Source organism: Rhamphochromis sp. 'chilingali' (genome assembly GCF_963969265.1).
Source record: "Rhamphochromis sp. 'chilingali' genome assembly, chromosome: 2".
Lineage (NCBI taxonomy): Eukaryota > Metazoa > Chordata > Actinopteri > Cichliformes > Cichlidae > Rhamphochromis > Rhamphochromis sp. 'chilingali'.
This window is the reverse complement of record NC_137930.1, coordinates 65,032,765-65,049,372: the sequence shown is the minus strand read 5'-3', so window position 1 is coordinate 65,049,372 and position 16,608 is coordinate 65,032,765. Positions and strand designations below refer to the sequence as shown.

The 16,608-nt window shown below is 38.6% G+C and overlaps 1 protein-coding gene across 2 annotated transcripts in view; it reads left to right on the top strand.

Moving 5' to 3' along the window:
- Window positions 1–2,166: 2,166 nt before the first annotated feature.
- Window positions 2,167–16,608, top strand: part of osbpl5 (oxysterol binding protein-like 5) — a 48,339-nt gene continuing 33,897 nt past the window's right edge. For both annotated transcript variants that reach the window (XM_080876638.1, XM_080876637.1), the window contains exons 1-2: window positions 2,167–2,347; window positions 10,611–10,672. The gene's annotated coding sequence lies outside the window, so the exon portion shown is untranslated. The remainder of the gene's footprint in view (window positions 2,348–10,610; window positions 10,673–16,608) is intronic.

Here is a 16,608-nt window from a genome sequence, read left to right as displayed (position 1 = left end):
ATGCAAGAAAAGAAAAGAAAAAAACATCCAAGAAATATTATGAGTGGAAAAATGTAGAGTTTGGTACATTCTGAGAAAGAAAGGAAGCACTGGTGAACCAAGCAACACGAAAAGACCTGGATGTCTATGTCTATCATCCACCATCATCTATGGTGGATGATGGCAAAATCATTTCCTTGGTCAAGAGAAATCCCTTCACAACCAAGTGGCCAATCAATATCCAAGTCTAACATAAAGAGAAGACTGCAAGAAAGTAAATCCAGAGTTCCACTGCAACTGCAAGCCACACATAAGTCTCAAGAATAGAAAGGCTAGGTTGGACTAGGCTAGATTTGCAGAGGCAGTGCAAGGGCTTGGGTGTGCACGGCTGCCAGTGGCACTGGGACGCTAGTGTTCATTGATGATGTGACACAGGACAGAAGCAGCTGAATGAATTCTGAGGTGTTCAGAGACATGCTGTCTGTTCAAATCCAGTTAAATGCAATCAGATTGATTCGGTGGTGTTTCATAATGCAGATGGACAATGACCCAAAACATACAGCAACCCAGGAGTTTGCTAAAGCAAAGAAGTGGAATATTCATGAATGGCCAAGTCAGTCATCTGATCTTAACCCAATTGAGCATGCATTTCACTTGTTGAAGACTAAACGTCAGACAGAAAGGCCCACAAACAAAAACCAGCTGAAAGCTGCAGCAGTAAAGGCCTGGCAGAGCATTAACCCTTGTGTGGTGTTCGTATTTTTGTTACTCAGCCAGTGTTCATGGGTCTGGTGGACCCGCTAGAGTTTTGGCTTTCCAAATTAACACTATCAAACAATTTTATGTTAAATTACTCAACAGATGTTTACTTCATCCCAATTACAAGACATATGAACAGCAAACATGGTTAATTTTTTCCCTTTACCTTTGTTAGATCACATTTATGAATTAATGTGCTTCTCGTTTTTCTTTTATATAAAATGTTATAAATAAATCAGTTATAATCAAGTGGAGTGAGTGGAAAGACACAACACATTTACACGTGAAAAAAATAATTAATTGTTTAATTTTTCTTTTGAAAAAAACTGAACACGGGTCTCACAGACCCGAACACCATACAAGGGTTAAAAAGGAGGAAACCCAGCATCTGGTAATTTCCATGAGTTCAAGACTTCAGGCTTCAATACCAGCAAAGGGCTTTCGAGTATTAGAAATGAAATTTTTATTCTTAGTCTTTTAATTTCTCGATTTACTTTTGAAACCCTAAAACTAAGGGATTGCGTTAAAAAAATTCCTCACACTTTTATGCAATGTTTTTATTCTACCTAAAAAATTAAAGTTGAAAGGCTACACTTAAGGTGCATTTGAGTTTTTTCATTTGAATTTCATTCTGGGAAATCTGTCCAAATATATATGGACCTAACTGTTTGTGCAAATATGAATTATACATTTATAATAAAAAAATTGTGTGAAAATGTTTGCTCTTATAATTTTTCTGCCAAGCTATATGAACACTTCACTGAGTCTGAGAGTCTTTATCTTTACTATCTACATTTATCTAATATGAATATTTAATGCTAAAATTCTCTGCAACATCTTGATGAACTGAGACTCTAGATTTGAGATCGAACCAGATTAGCATGTATAGATCTTATACTTTATTTTTTCTAATTTCATTTAGATTTTTATTTATAAAAAATATGCCCAATATGTGATCTGGATGAACTTCAAATGCCCACCTCTGGGACATGAAATTAGCTACACATCAACCCCGCAAAAGTAAAAGTCTTCATCTGTCATTTTACTACAACAAAATGACATACACTGGCAGGGAACAGTGTGCTGCCTAAAGAGTATCTGATATTGCATGTAAACTTATTTTATGATTGTATATTTTTATTTTCTACATGGAGTATGTTTACATTATGTAATACACTTCATTAAAAACATAATGTATATGTCAGTAGGAAATTCTCACTTATGAAGTTTTGTTTGTCCGTTTTGACTGGTCCCAGTTTGTGTACAAGCGTTTTCGACAATAGTAAATGTAAGCAGACGTGAAACTGAATCTGAAGCGGAAATGTGTGCCGGTGTTTATCTTGTAGGTCACATGCAGCTGGTGTTGTACGCTGCTACGGCCACAGGTGGCGCCATAGCTCCCTGTGTGTGACGGGCAGCAGATGATCCAGTCCACTCCGCACTCTCCATGTTGAGAGGAACCGAGCAACTTGTTCTCCAACCGTCCGTCACAGCCCACCTACTGCCCCCCTAAACCACCCAGCTGTCTCCATACAGCACCGTGCTATGACGCTGGACTGGAAAAGAAGCTTAGGAGCAAGTGCATGATCGTTTCCCTGATCGACAAAGAGTGAGTTTCTGTTACTACAGCACACCGCTAAGCACAACTTGCTATTTTTAGTCAACGTTACTTGTATCTATACAACTAACCCATGTTTTATGAGCTAACTGCTAGTTAGCTCTGACAGCGCTGAATAACAAAATGAGGGAAAAAATTGCGCGTTTCGTGGCATCCACGCTGTAATTTTAGTCTTCTCATCGTCGCAGCATATGAAGGAATTCGTTCAGTGGTTATAGTAACGTCATTCTGAGTGTTTGGTTTGCCGTCTCGTTGGGTAGCAGCTAACCTTACTAGCTTGTTGCCTCAAGTAAACCCCTCATCGCCACGTTAGCAGAGCAGCCCGTGCCCCATGCGGCTGCAGCTTTGCTGTCACTCGTTTGCATAGCAACCACGATCCCCGCCGATGCCCAGGATGGCTGCAACAAGCGAGTGCACGTACCTGTATGTGCTGCTTTTATGTTAAATCAGTTACAGTGTTGCGTTCACTTGCTTTTGTTACAAACTGTAAATAAATGAAAAATGCGTGTTATTGTGCTGTTAAGCACATGTGGCGGAGGATCATAGGAGTATTAACTGTAGTCATTAATCAAGCAGTCTGTAACGTCTCTGTATCATCTATGTCCCACGTGGGATGCGACGTTTTGCTTTGACTTTACTGCAGAGTGCAGATAATTCAAAGCAGAGCGACGAGGCTGGCAGACATTTAAATGTCAAATATGTGCAGGACAGTCCAAGACCTCGCCAGCGTTGGCCGGCTGCACTGTTGCAAGTGTGATACCAAACGTGTAACCTTTTTCATGGGTTCACCAGGAACACATTGTAAAAGCCAGGTAGGGTTTTCTGCAAAGAACGCTTTGAAACTCACCTTAAATATTTTTTTAATCTAACGACACACGCCTCCTCCATATTAATTTGACAAGAAATTAAATGCTGTGATTGCCAAATTTGGGGTTCATAATAACAGATGTTTAGGTGCCCTACTTTCTGCAAGTTTAAAAAGTAATCCCAAGCAAAGCTGATAAAAAGCAACATATAAATACTGGCCACTTACATTAGAAAATGCCTTCTTGTTTTCAGAAATCTATAAACAGGTGATTATCAGTATATGCATGAGCGCTTCCTTCATTGGTGCCAGTCTACATTCATTGACAAGTCAGATGCTGCAGCGCAGAAATGCCAAAACAGAGTGTTTTTTGGGGTCACTCAGAAACACAGACTTCATTACATAGCTTGTTTGTTTACAAGACCACGCTGAGAACGTTGCCAGCTCCGTCATGTAGTTCTCATTAAATTGTCTGAAGTTTCTGAAAGGAGTTCCTCCCACAGCAATATCAATAAAAAGTAATTAAAAAGATCCACATTGGCATTTGTGCACATGTTAGGGGTTTGTGAAAAAAGTGCAGCTTAAGAAACAGAAGATCATGAGTTTCTTCAAGCTTTTTTTAAAAAAAAAGTGCGGGTCAAACGATACTCGTGGCATTTGATCTGGATGAGATGATGACTAACTGTGGAGGCTTTTCACTGCCACTTTGTCTCATCCATCTTTAATTGTGTGGTATTATGTCGAGTCTGGCTTTGCTTGTGATGAGAATAACACTGGAGTGCTGGAGTGCACTTTAGTTAATAGTTAAAGGGTTTAGTGGAATGTTTCACCCTTGGTTGAAGTGAAAATAGATAATATGTGGGAAACTGCTGCAGAGCTTGACGAAGAGGTAGTTTTAAAGTGTGTCACTTGTTCACACTCTCTACTTCTTTATTTGCTTTGTTGCTTCAGCCTTTCTGGGTCTGCACATTCACTGGACTCAGTCTTTTAAAGAGGGTTATATAGAATGATAAACGTCTAACGTGCACTGTCGTCATTCACCATCAGATAAAAAATTGATCTGATATTGAATTACTGCAGAATGTCCTACTATGAGTGGTGGAAATAGCTGAGATAGGACCATGGCAAGCATGAGAAGGTCATTAGTATTACGTGGGCAGTGGAATTAGGTCATGAAATCATTACTAACAGAGACCACGTCTTGTTGCATATCTGATTTAAATAGAGTCTAACACCGCTCATCAGATTGACGCTTAATACAATTTTTTCCACTTTAGAAAAACAAAAATCACATTTGCTTTTCTGCGCTGATCTGTTGACACCCAAAGCCTTGACACGTCATGTGACAGTCTACCTTCCTCTAATCAGGTGGTGATATTTAATGGTGTTGGGCCCTAAGCCTATCAACTAGAACTGTGGCTTTGCTCTGTTGTGAAACACAAATGGGGGAGAGAGTGGCAGTGAAAGAAGGAAAGAGTAAAGAGCCGTTTGAGTCATTTTCTGTGGGTGGATAGTCCTGCTTTTTATCAGTGCTTTTTCTAGCAGGAAGACACAGCAACAGATGTCCCAACTTCCATGCTGTACTGTGAAGGATATGCAGAAAATACCACATCTCACTGCATCCTGTAGATCAGTCTCCACAGGAGAAGCCAGCTAGGCGTTGATGACGGGTGCTAGGTCCTCTCCGTCTTCCAGTCTAAATGCTAATCGCTGCTTTATTTGTTTTTATTTGGAAATCAGATATTTTCTCTGATCCTGATTGTCTCTGTGTATCTGAATGGCAATTTTCCAAAACACACTCTTCCCTTTAAAATGCTACTTTGAATCTGGCTGGTCTTCAAAGTGGAATTGTCCTATTCCAGGGCTGATAAGTGGCTCAGTGCTGTTTCCAGTTCCTCTGAGATTTAAATGCTTTCCCCGACATCTACTGGGGGAATCTAGGCTAATACTGCTCCATACTGAATTTTCCTCTCTGCCCCTAGAGAGCGAACGCACTTTTAGTAGCCCATATTGTTCCAAGATTCTCTTCCCCGGCAGAATTTTTCATCACAAGTTACTTTACAGATGCTAGCTGACATTTATGTTTTAAAACAGGCCATTTTTGTCACAGAATGTCACTTTTTCCAAGAAGAAAAAGTATTTATGTGAGCACAGAAAAACACAAAAATGTTTAATGTCTTCTTATTCCCTCATGGGTAACGCTTTTATCCAGATGCACACATTGTTTGCTCAGATATTATTATGTAAAAGTCAGTGGGACTTCTGTTATAAATTTGTAATTTGTAAATGTCTGCAGTTATGGTTTTATTTCCTCTAATATTAACACTGAGTAAAACACCCTACAGGTCTGGAAACAATGGCATTTTGCGTTGATCTGAAATCAACCCTGCAGAGTGAGGCAAAGGCTTGTGAAACCACGATCATGACGTTTAAATGTGGAACTGAAAACTAGATTCTCTCTTTTTTTGATGAATTGTGTATCAAACAGTGCATTCCAATTATTTTGCTATATGATTTAACAACCGACAGCCAGGATTTTAAAACTCTGGGCTCTCTCCGTGTCTCCTGCTTGATTTATCCAACACACACACACACACACACACACACACACACACACACACACACACACACACACACACAAAGAAATAAAGCATTTGAGACTGACCTCCTGACCCTTAGAAAGTGACTTCTTACTTTGTTCCAAGGAAACTGACCAGCAGGTGTCTGTATTTAGAGCAGGTTTGACACCATACATCCACCACTCAGCTTTCTACAGACTGCCAACGAGTATTCTCGCAGTAGCTAGTGCCTCTGCAATCAATATCCACCTCTCTATAGGTTACTACATGGAGTTGGTGGTTGTGTAAATGCTGACAGCTTTGGTTAGGGCCCAGTGTGCTGTGTGGATATTGTGGGTGTAAAACTTGATTTATTTAAAATAAGTGTCCATTATAGATGCTGTTGTGTTTTGTTGACATGGAATACATTCACTGTTTTGTTATTAAATAATAAGCAGCCATATGGATTAAGCTACTGCTATTCAGACTTTCCGCTCATAATGTTTTTGTTTGATTTTGTGAATGAGCTACATTAACTATGATGCAATATCCTTTTAAAAGTCTCCATTTGTTTTACGGCTGTTTCTGAGTGGCAGGGCTCGTAAGGAGATTTTGTTCCGTCATTGAAAATGATTGGCACTGTGCGCTGCCCATGTCAGACGCTGATAATCTGTAGTTTTCTGGGATAAGCTGAAGCATCTGTGTTGAGTTTACTGCAGGGCCGTTGTAGATTTCGGACATACTTTTAACACAGCATTTTTTTTTCTGTTTACAAATGAGGTGTTGCTGAGAGGCTTGGTTACGTCATCAGTTTGTCAAATTCCACTTTATAGGGTTATCACAATCCTCTGTGCTGGCAGGATGATATTGGTGTTGAATTTTTGCCTGATGTTTTTATGACATGCGTTTTATTGGTGCCAGACAAATCCATTAATAGCTGTTAATGTAATTCTACAGCTTTGCCTTAGGGATCAGTAGTGTTAGCGTTCTGTCTGTTACTATGTCGTCTGTTTTCCTAATGAAGTAGTTAACAGGGGGAAAGTGGCTCTGTTACACTAAATGGAAACTTGTGACATCCATCTGTAGATAAACATGCCAAGTCACTCCAACAAAACAAGCATTGCCTTCACCTTTCAAAGTAACATTGGGTCCGAGACGATGGGTGATTTCCATGACACGGGACCATCATCTGACTTCAGTCTTAAAGTGACACTACACTACACTTTTAGGAGAGATTGCTTTAAAAGCTATTGATCATGAATAGTATGATTTATGCCATTACAGTGGTTTCCAACAGTGATTGAGTGTCACGCAGGGAAAAAAAATATCTATGCTGTTCATAGGAGGTTGTTGAATCACTGCTGCAGCTTTTATCTGTGCTGCCTTACGCCCTGCAGTGTTTATGTGAGTCTGCTTCTAGCATTCCTCTCTGCTTCCGCTTTTCTGTCCTTATGTAAACAAATCTTGCTCTCATCTTTTTGTTGAAGGCACAGAGATTAAATTGATAAATGCTCCCATCTAACTCTAAAAAACAAAAAAAGAAGCTAAAAAACCTAAACCTTAAAACAGGCTTTTCCCTGCAGCACGCTATGTAATAAATACTCTCAAAGAAAATTACGGCAGTTTCAACTTATGTCTAAGCATGTATAGTTTCATGCATCTGTCAAAACACTCGACTTCAGGTGCACGACGCTGAGCTGGTCCCATTTTGCTGGATTGAACTGTGATTTTTCCAGTTTGTGATGCCCCTGATTTATACCAGACTGCTCAAACAATAGACCCCAAAGTAGGATGGCATGCGATTAGTACATTGGTCTTTAAGCGACATGAATACACTTAATGTTAAGTGGCCTTAGACCCAGAGCCAAATTTTGCATTGAGTTTAAATTGTGACCATAACAGACAGTGAGTCCTCACTTTGTGTCTCTGTGTCTCAGCAGACTGATTTTTATGTGTTGATAGAAGGTTATGTTCTGTTTATCTGTGCTATCTGTCTTCACTGGACAGACAGTTCCCGTATACCAAAGAACATTTTTAAATACCTGCCTCTATTACCCAATGCTCATATGGATCATAGTCTCAAATTCAACGTTAAGTGAAAGTCTTTGTCAAATTGACATTTCACTTAAAAGACAGTAGCTAACTTTATATCTGACTGTTGATGTCTAGCTATGGTCACAGCAAAATCCTTTGTGGCCTTATGTTTACCTAAGTGGGTTTGCATGGTCAGAGATGAGGGTTGTTGAAGGAGGCTGCTGATAAGAGGCCTTCCTTACGAAGGCTGTCTGACGTGATAAAAGTACCAACACAAGTACAAGTGAGGACTATTTGTATCCATTTAATCTTTAGGAAAATGATGACCTCAAGTCAGCAGAACTGTTCAAGATTGTTACAGGATAGACAGTTCAATTTGACAGGATAAAAAGGTGGATTTTTAGACTCCTAGAGGAAGTGAAGGGTTTTAAAGCACAGCTGTTACAGTAAGTCCAGAACTTTGGTTTATTGGGCAAAGATGAATAAAATATTTTCAGTTGGAATGGCAGACATTGTTAATGTTTCATGGGTTGGCTATAATGTTACAGCCAGTACTATATCAAGTTGGAAAACCTATTTCTAGTCTAGTTATTATTCACACTGTTCCTATTTTTATATTGATTTGAAGCAAGTCTGGCTGATCTGGAGAACTGGTTACATGCAACAGAATTATGCTATGAAATTACAAGATGCAATGAATCAAACATTTTTAATGTGCAATGTAAAGGATCTAGAATCAGAATAATTTTGTTGCTTTGCATCTTTTTGCACTGCAGTGATCTTTGCCCCTCATCAACCAATCAACTCAATTCAAGTTGCTAAGCAACTTGAGTTTGGCACTTTGGCATAGCTGCCAAAGCAGAGAGCTATGTCATTGGAAATCTTTTCAGTTTTCAGTAGGGAAATTTAAAATATTTCCTTCTAAAATCACAACAGAGGCTTAATATCACTGTACTGTGTAAAAGTTGTTTCCTGAAGGAAGTGCTGTAAAAACCAAATGCATGAATCTAAGGAGCTTGGAAAGAAAAGCGTCTGGACTTCTTTAAGTTGCTTGAAGACGTTTCACCTCTTATCTGAGAAGCTTTTTCAGTTCTAATGTCAAGTCAAGGTCTTTTCCAAGCTCCTTCGATTACAATGACCTGGATGACTGAGGACCATCATAGACAAATGCATGAATGTTGCTGTGGTGTTTTAATGTAGTTTCAAATATTTAGTTTCAAATGTTTAAAGCAAGACAGCAATCATTTGATTTAGTTCAAATCCATCACTAATTGCATTTTTTCATCTGTAATCTCTTTCTTACACATGTTACCTTCCTATCATTGCTTACAAGCCCAGCCTGACTTTCTGCTATGAATGCTGGCATACCCACAATGCCTTAAAATAAATGTTAATTAGCTGCTTCTGTGAAGACTAGCATACAATTTGCTGGTTAGATTCTATTCAGCACTGTTTGTTTGTAATTGTAGGGATAGTGATTGCTCTCTTTCTGACTTATATTTGGCCCACTATGTATGAATGTGATATGCGCCAAACAAAGAAGTACATCGTACACTGTGAGTCTCTTTAGTAAGAGTGTTGCATATAAACTGTCCGTTCTTTACACTTTTCTCTTGGCCTTTGGTCATGAGTTAAGTGCAATCCCAAGTTGTAATAGTGTAGTTTTTATGTGTTATGCAGTTAACTTTATTGCACTGTGAATTGGTCCCGAGAACAAATACTCTTCCATTGAAACCATGACACATTCTGGGCCACGGTGTCTTACTTCACTTGTGGTTTGCATTGTTTGTACATGTTGTGCATTTCATGATTCTTGTCTTTAAAGCAAAAAAAAAGGGGGCAAGCTAAATTACTCATTCCTTGTGTATTTTTCTTTCAGCTTTTTTTGTATTGGCTGTGCGTGTTTGACCTGATCTCGCCCCCCTCTTTGTCTTTGTCCCTCAAGTGCTGTTAGCTCAGCGATTCTCTTTCAGTTCACTTCTTATTTAGGTTAGATGTACTCAAGTGTTATGGCTTCCTCGTTTGCTAAGCAGCAGGATTTTAAAGGCGCAGATTCCACCACTCCTGACCACCCTGTTTTTTCACTTGTTGCACTACCATTACGTCTATTAACATTGGTGTAATCTGCACAGATACATGCATTTTCTCAGTTTTTTATTGCATGTATTAGGGGTATATGTAGTGCAGTGCTGCTTTGCAAACTGATGCTTGTGTGTGTTTTCGTTTGTAGATTTGTGACTTATCACATGTCCCAGTTGTGTGTGAATAGACAGGTTTTTCAAGAAAAGTGATTCAAAGGGATTTCAAGGGAAAACAAATGTAAGAATGGGAGGTGAAAACACAATTTTTAGCTGTAAATAATGAGAGTGAATGTAAATGTGTAACATCAAATTAAGTTCACTTATGTGGACATTGAACTGTCTGCAGCCATATTCCTGCTATCTTGCCTCACGTCTTCCTGGATTCACATCGTACTGGGGTGTGTGTTTATCTAGTGTAACAGAAGTAGTTCTCCATAAATATGATAGTGTGACTGTGTTCCTTATGTTTTGGTAAACACAATCTCCTTTCCAACAAAATGGGATTGACAGTATCAGCATTGAATCTTTTCTTTTCATTGATCTTTTTTGAGGGGGAAATTTGATCCATAATTGTATTACAAGTCAACTTTAGCTAAAGGTGCAGGCTTGTTCTGACTTATTGAAATAAGGACTGGGAAAGAGTGGGGTGGGGCTCTAACACAGTGGTGTGACCAGGAGGAGCATTAGCGGGAGAGACGTTGGGGGTGAGGCAGGTTTGAGCGTTTGTACTGTGTGAGTTAAAGTGAAACCTTATTCTAACTTTTGCATCTCTGCAGGTGAGACAGGCTGATTCAACAAAAGCTTCTGGATGCAGTGCCTCCTGGGGCTCAGGTGAAAGGTAAGTTGAGCTTTCAGCTGCTGGCCCACTCTTTAATTTCTTAGTAATGAATACACTTAGCTAAATTGGATAGCCATCTGTTTTAGCTTCAGTTAGTCAAATGGTTTGTGTGTGCTGTTAGCATGTTACCGTCCAAGCTTGCATGTGCTTGAGTACTTTAATTGTACTTAAATGTACTTAAATTTGTGAACTGATTTTCTCAGTCCATCACCCTGCTTTCAATATCTGACACCAATGCGAGCACATTTTTACCCAGCGTTGCCAGGAGGGATAACTCACTTTCTGAGCAGAAGTAGGGCACATCTCTTAAGGTGTGAAGCAGACTCTCTGTTTCAGCCAGTTTTTATTACATTTAAGTAGAATATTCCCTGTCTACAGCTATTTGATCAAAGTGTTGGCTAGAGCAGTAAAGTCTGTGTTTGTTCTATGTTTGTGTGCGCTAGAGTTTGTACACCATGTGACTTTAGAAGAAGAGAAACCGTTAGAAGTGAGATCAGCAGGTTACAGGGTGTGTCTGATTCGCTTGGTTCAGAGGGGAATAAGTGAGGTTTCACAAGGACAGCTGGCTGGACAGCAGCTGGATGGATACTTCTGAGAGATGGGCAAAGCCCTAAAACAGGCAGTTTGCCTGGGGAACATGGTGGTCTCTTATACAGAGGCAGGATGTAATTACTAGTTACTGGCTTTTTTCAGTCTTCTGTATTACACTGTGTATTTTTGTCTCTCCTGGAAGGATAAAAATATCTTTGTACACGTTTGCTGTACAAATTACAGATTTCACTTAGCTCTTTTGCACATCTGTCTAGAAAGGGTGACCGTGGATTTTTATTTACTTAACAAATGTAGCCTTGTTACTGTGAAAAATGTCACTTTGATGTTGTGGGAATAATAATAATAATAACACAGTAATCTTACTTTACTTTTAGTGTGCTGAAATTGTGTTGTCATTATGTAGGTTAGAGGTACTGCTTTGTGTGTCTGTGTAGCCCTAGGGTGGTAGTTATAAAAAGAGGCCAACTCGGTTCAGTACGGAAAAGCTCAGAGATTCAGCCATGCTAAAGTTGTTTACGTTGGCATGTGCTTGGAGCATGTGCTTTAACAGCAAATTACACATTAACCAGACAAATCCGGTACCTAGCAGCTTACTCCATGGCTGAACAGTCAGCGGGAAAATATTTAACTATTTCTCTCACAGATAACACAATTATGATTTGACTTGCGAAATATATGCATTTTTCAAGTCACGCTTTAGTTCAGTATTCATTGTAATACAATAATATGTGAGCCAATCTTTATATTTTGCTTTCAAGGAGCCAGACTTTCTTCTAATTTTTAAAGTGGTCCCATTTGTTCCCATTTCTTTAGCTGATTCAGTGAAAAAATGCCAAAGATGGCACAATTTGACAAGCACAAAAGTAGGGCTGAACGATTATGGAAAATAATCTAATTGCGATTTTTTTGCCCCAATATTGCGATTGCGATGCGATATGCGATTATTTTTTAAGGTCTTTGTCTTCTGTATTATTAAACAAAGACAAGCAATACATCATATAGTATGGCCAATACTATATTACATTAATTTTAAACTGTTCTTTCCTGGAAGACAGACCTCTGTTATGATGACATGAGGTGATGCATGAATTGATGACTGACATTTTTATTTAACTTCTTCAATCACAACAGTATATTTGAACATACACAATAGTTTATTTTTAGCTTACAAACATCTGAGCATAAAGTGCTGACAAGGAACCCTGGTGTAAACATTAAAATGAAAGTCAGTACAATGTGCAGATTGCAGAAATATACATAAAAAAAATCAGTGGCTTTACCACACTCAGTTTTTCGACATCTGTGAACTACTAGACAGTCATTCAATTAAAAAATAATATTAAATAAATAAAACTAATAAATAAAAAATACACACATCTTACTGATCTCTGCAGTCAGTAACATTACACATAAAGTGCAAACATAATAGCAATTGTATAAACACACACACAAACACGCCTTTAAAGTTTAAAGGCGTGAAATTGGACGGTCTAGTTCTGATTAGCGTCACCGCTGTCTCGGTGGAGTTTAATAAACTCGGCCGTCTGCTTCTTGCTATCTAAAATATAACCAGACACTGGCGTAAATTCTCGACTGTCTCATACTTCTGTTTAATAAGTTTTCTGTTTGACGTTTAGTCAGCTGTGTGAAAACCAAGGAGGAACCCACCCGGGGGATTAATAAAGTTTTATTTTATCTAATCTAATAACTTTAATCTCAGCCAAACCGATTTACTCACGAACAAACAAAACACTGAAAAAAGCCCAACAATAACATTTTTAGGTTGTCTAAGTGACTTATATATTACGCTTAACCCGAGCAGCGAAACTCCGCGGTGATCTGAAAATGATGTGCCGGGAGTTGTGCCGTTCTCGGCCGCATCAGTAATCCTCGAGCTCCCGGCTAGCTGTCGAGCTGGTGGGTAGCAGACGCCTCTGAAAACGTCGAAGCACTTTTGCAAATATGGGATATCTTGATAAACCGAGCAGATATTTGATGTTTACACAACTACTTTCTCGCCTGAAAATATGTTAAAAGTTTATTTTGTGACCCAGAAAGATTAGTATGAGTAATTTTAAAACTTAGTAGCGGCCGCCATTGCTGGAAACTGGAGTTTGGCTGGGCCGCGCTATGAATTCTGGGATATGGTAGTAATTTGGACAGCCTTATAATCGCAGTATAATCGCAGCCTTTGCGGTTAGAAAATTGCACTTGATCATGTCGCGATATTATCGCAAATGCGATATATCGTTCAGCCCTACACAAAAGAGTGTTTTGCAACAGTGAGGTGATTGCCAAAGAGCTATTAGCCAAAAACTTGGCAACACCTGGATTTATGTGTTGTTTGTGTTGTGGGGCATGCTAGGGAAATAATCAAATTGTGTTGCTATATCATGGATATTGTGAAATGGGGCTATCATGTAAAAATGTATCCATGTTATCACAGACATTATGATATACCACAGCCCTACAGTGTGGTGTTGACTTCTTAAGAGAATGGAACAAAAAGCAGCGATTCTTCTTCTTATCCTTCATGAAACTGCAAGGAAGTTTGCCTAAAAGAGTTCAGACTGTGTTGACGAATAAAGATAATCATACCAAATACTGACTGGTTAGAATTGTACCAACTATTTTTGTCTTTGTGACTTGCATAGAATACAGAGTAATCAAACATGAAATTATTAGATGTGATTGGGCCAAGTTACTTAATTAAACTAAAAAAAATAAATACTTACTTGGCTCTTTTGCAGTTTAATTGCATGTATTGAGTCCAGTTGCAATTTGGATTTGAAATCTATTAACTGTTCCTGATTAACTCACATGCAGCCACTTTTACACCATAATTTAGTAGAATTAATATTTCCTACTTCTGACAACTATTTTTGTGGAGAGTAAATTATCCAAAAACTATATGATTATCATTTTAACACCAGATTGCATCACAATACACACTGGGTAAAGATGTAAAGTGTACAAGGAGAGAAACACAAGAGCTTTTTATGGCATAGAAGTGGAACATGAATGCAATTTTCTCAACATTTCCACTCTGCCACCTCAGCTTTGTTTGTCTCAGTCATTCCACACACGCAGGGCGGTGATCACATTTTTGTTTACTCAAGTGGGGAGAAGGCAGACTGTTGTAATATTCTGTATCCAATATCTCTGTCAGTTCAAATCTAAAGTTAAGTATGCTTGAATGATGAAGATGTGTTGTAGGAAAGTCCTGAAATGCCAAATGCTGCACATTTAACCTGTTAGATTTTTCACACAAAAATCTAATCGTCTAAATTTCCAGCCAAATAACAAAAGACCATAACAATTAATGTTTTTCTTTTTTTTAAAAATATGGAAATTGTTAACAGTGGGATGAAATCAATATTTAGGCTTTCTTAATGCTTAAAAACAAGCTGCTTTGAGCGACAAATTACTGGATGTAGCATAACATGGTTGATTTAATGTTCTACATTAGTGTTCACAGGCTTAGTGGTTAGAACTGACCTTTCAAAACATGAAGGTCCTGAGATTGATCACCATCCATTGCCGATCCTTTCTATATATAGTTTGCATGTGGGTTTTTTTCTTGTTTGTTTTGTTTTTTCTGTCTCCTGCGTGACTTTCCTTTTATCAGCGAAATTAATTTTTTCAAAGTGCTCTTCAACAAAACCTTGCTAGAGAAGTAGAGTTGGTCCCCTGGTGCCAAACTCATCCTAGTTATTAGGACGGGTTAAATGCATCAAATGAATTTCTCTGCAGGGATCAATAAAACTTAATTTAACTTAGAGTAGGCTTCAGTGTTACACAATGTTTGCCTGGAGTCATTTCATCAAAGAATAGTTGTACAATCAGGAGCTGACCTTGCAGTAATTAAAGAACAAATAAAATCCAAATTGGTTGTCAGATAGAATAAATTTAAGGAGAGCTGATAATGGCATCTGCATTGACTACTGTAGAACACCATTCAGAGAAAATAGCACCCGACAGTCTTGTTTAATAAACAAAATAAGACCTAAGTTAATGAGAACAATACTCAGTAAATGTGATGTATATTTATTGTGCTTCTCGTGATTTGAAGAGAGGCCAGAGTATTGGTGACGCGTGGAGCCCTATAAGAACTGCCTACTCGGTATGAAACAGCATAATATGAGCAGAAATGATGCACCACTATGTGCACGCAGTTCAGTTACAGTGCCATTATAAATCTAAGTGGCTGAGGTTCTTGCACATTGGCAAATAAAACAGAAACTGTTTACAAGGCTAAACATAATTAAGGCATGTGTAAAACTATCGAAGTAAAGAGTTTGAAGTATTACTATAAAACATTAGCAAAGACTTGAGGATATGATTAGTACTCCGGCTGTTTGTGTCAGTGAATAGCTGAGAGCTCCTGCCAGCATCGTAAGTGTTCGTTATTGTGGGATTGATGGGGAGACAGAAAGAGGGCAGGTGACAGACGAGAGACGAGAAAACAAAGTGGATGGACGATCTGTGAGAAGTGTTCATCTGTTGATTTCCCCTGAAGTGTTTCAAAGGACAAACCTCCTGACTATAACATGATGCAGTTCTTCTCCAGTTATGTGCATAGTCTTGCTTTTTACTGTCCTTTGTGTCATATGTGGGATTTATATCCGTGACAAACTGGTTAAATGAGGTCTCGTACAGTAAATTGCATTTTTATTTATGGCTGTACAACACTATTTTTTTTTCTTCTTCTTCTTCCTTTTTTTGGTCTCTCAGTATAATTCAATTAAATACTGGGCAGGATGAACAGAAGTGTAGTCTGCCCTCATTACACTATGTTAATTTAATTCCTCATGTGACGGGACTATCAAGTGACTGTTTGGACAAAGGGAGGAACTTGTAGCAGGTTGACCCAATTACTTCTCATTAAATGCTTTACAAACCACAAGCTGTGGCACTGTCCATTCAGTATGCATATGAGATCACCCAGGGGTCCAGTACAGAGTGAACTGCAAGCAGCATTTTTTTTTGTCCCAGAAAACGAGTTTTGCAGCTTGTAAAAGTTGTTTTGAACTCTGCTTGTTGTTCTCTTTTACTGTTCCTCACTGCTGGAACGAAGAATTAAAGGAGCTCCATGCTGATATGAGGAGGGTAGCAGGTCAGGGACTTTGTAACTCAGTTTTGTGAAGATGATTCCAACAAATTCAGTGTTGATTAATTTAAACAGTGCTCTCATTCAGCATTTGTACTGTTGGAGGTTTAAGAAAAATTGTTTGTTTTTTTTGGTTGCAAGTTTGCTTCTTAGTTTTATCGTAGAGGACAGGGAAGTACATAAAAACTGCTTTGCCTGAAGCTAAAGGAATTATGCAATACCTGAAAGTTGGCTCATAGATGTAAACAAAATCTCTTATTTCATGTGTCCACTA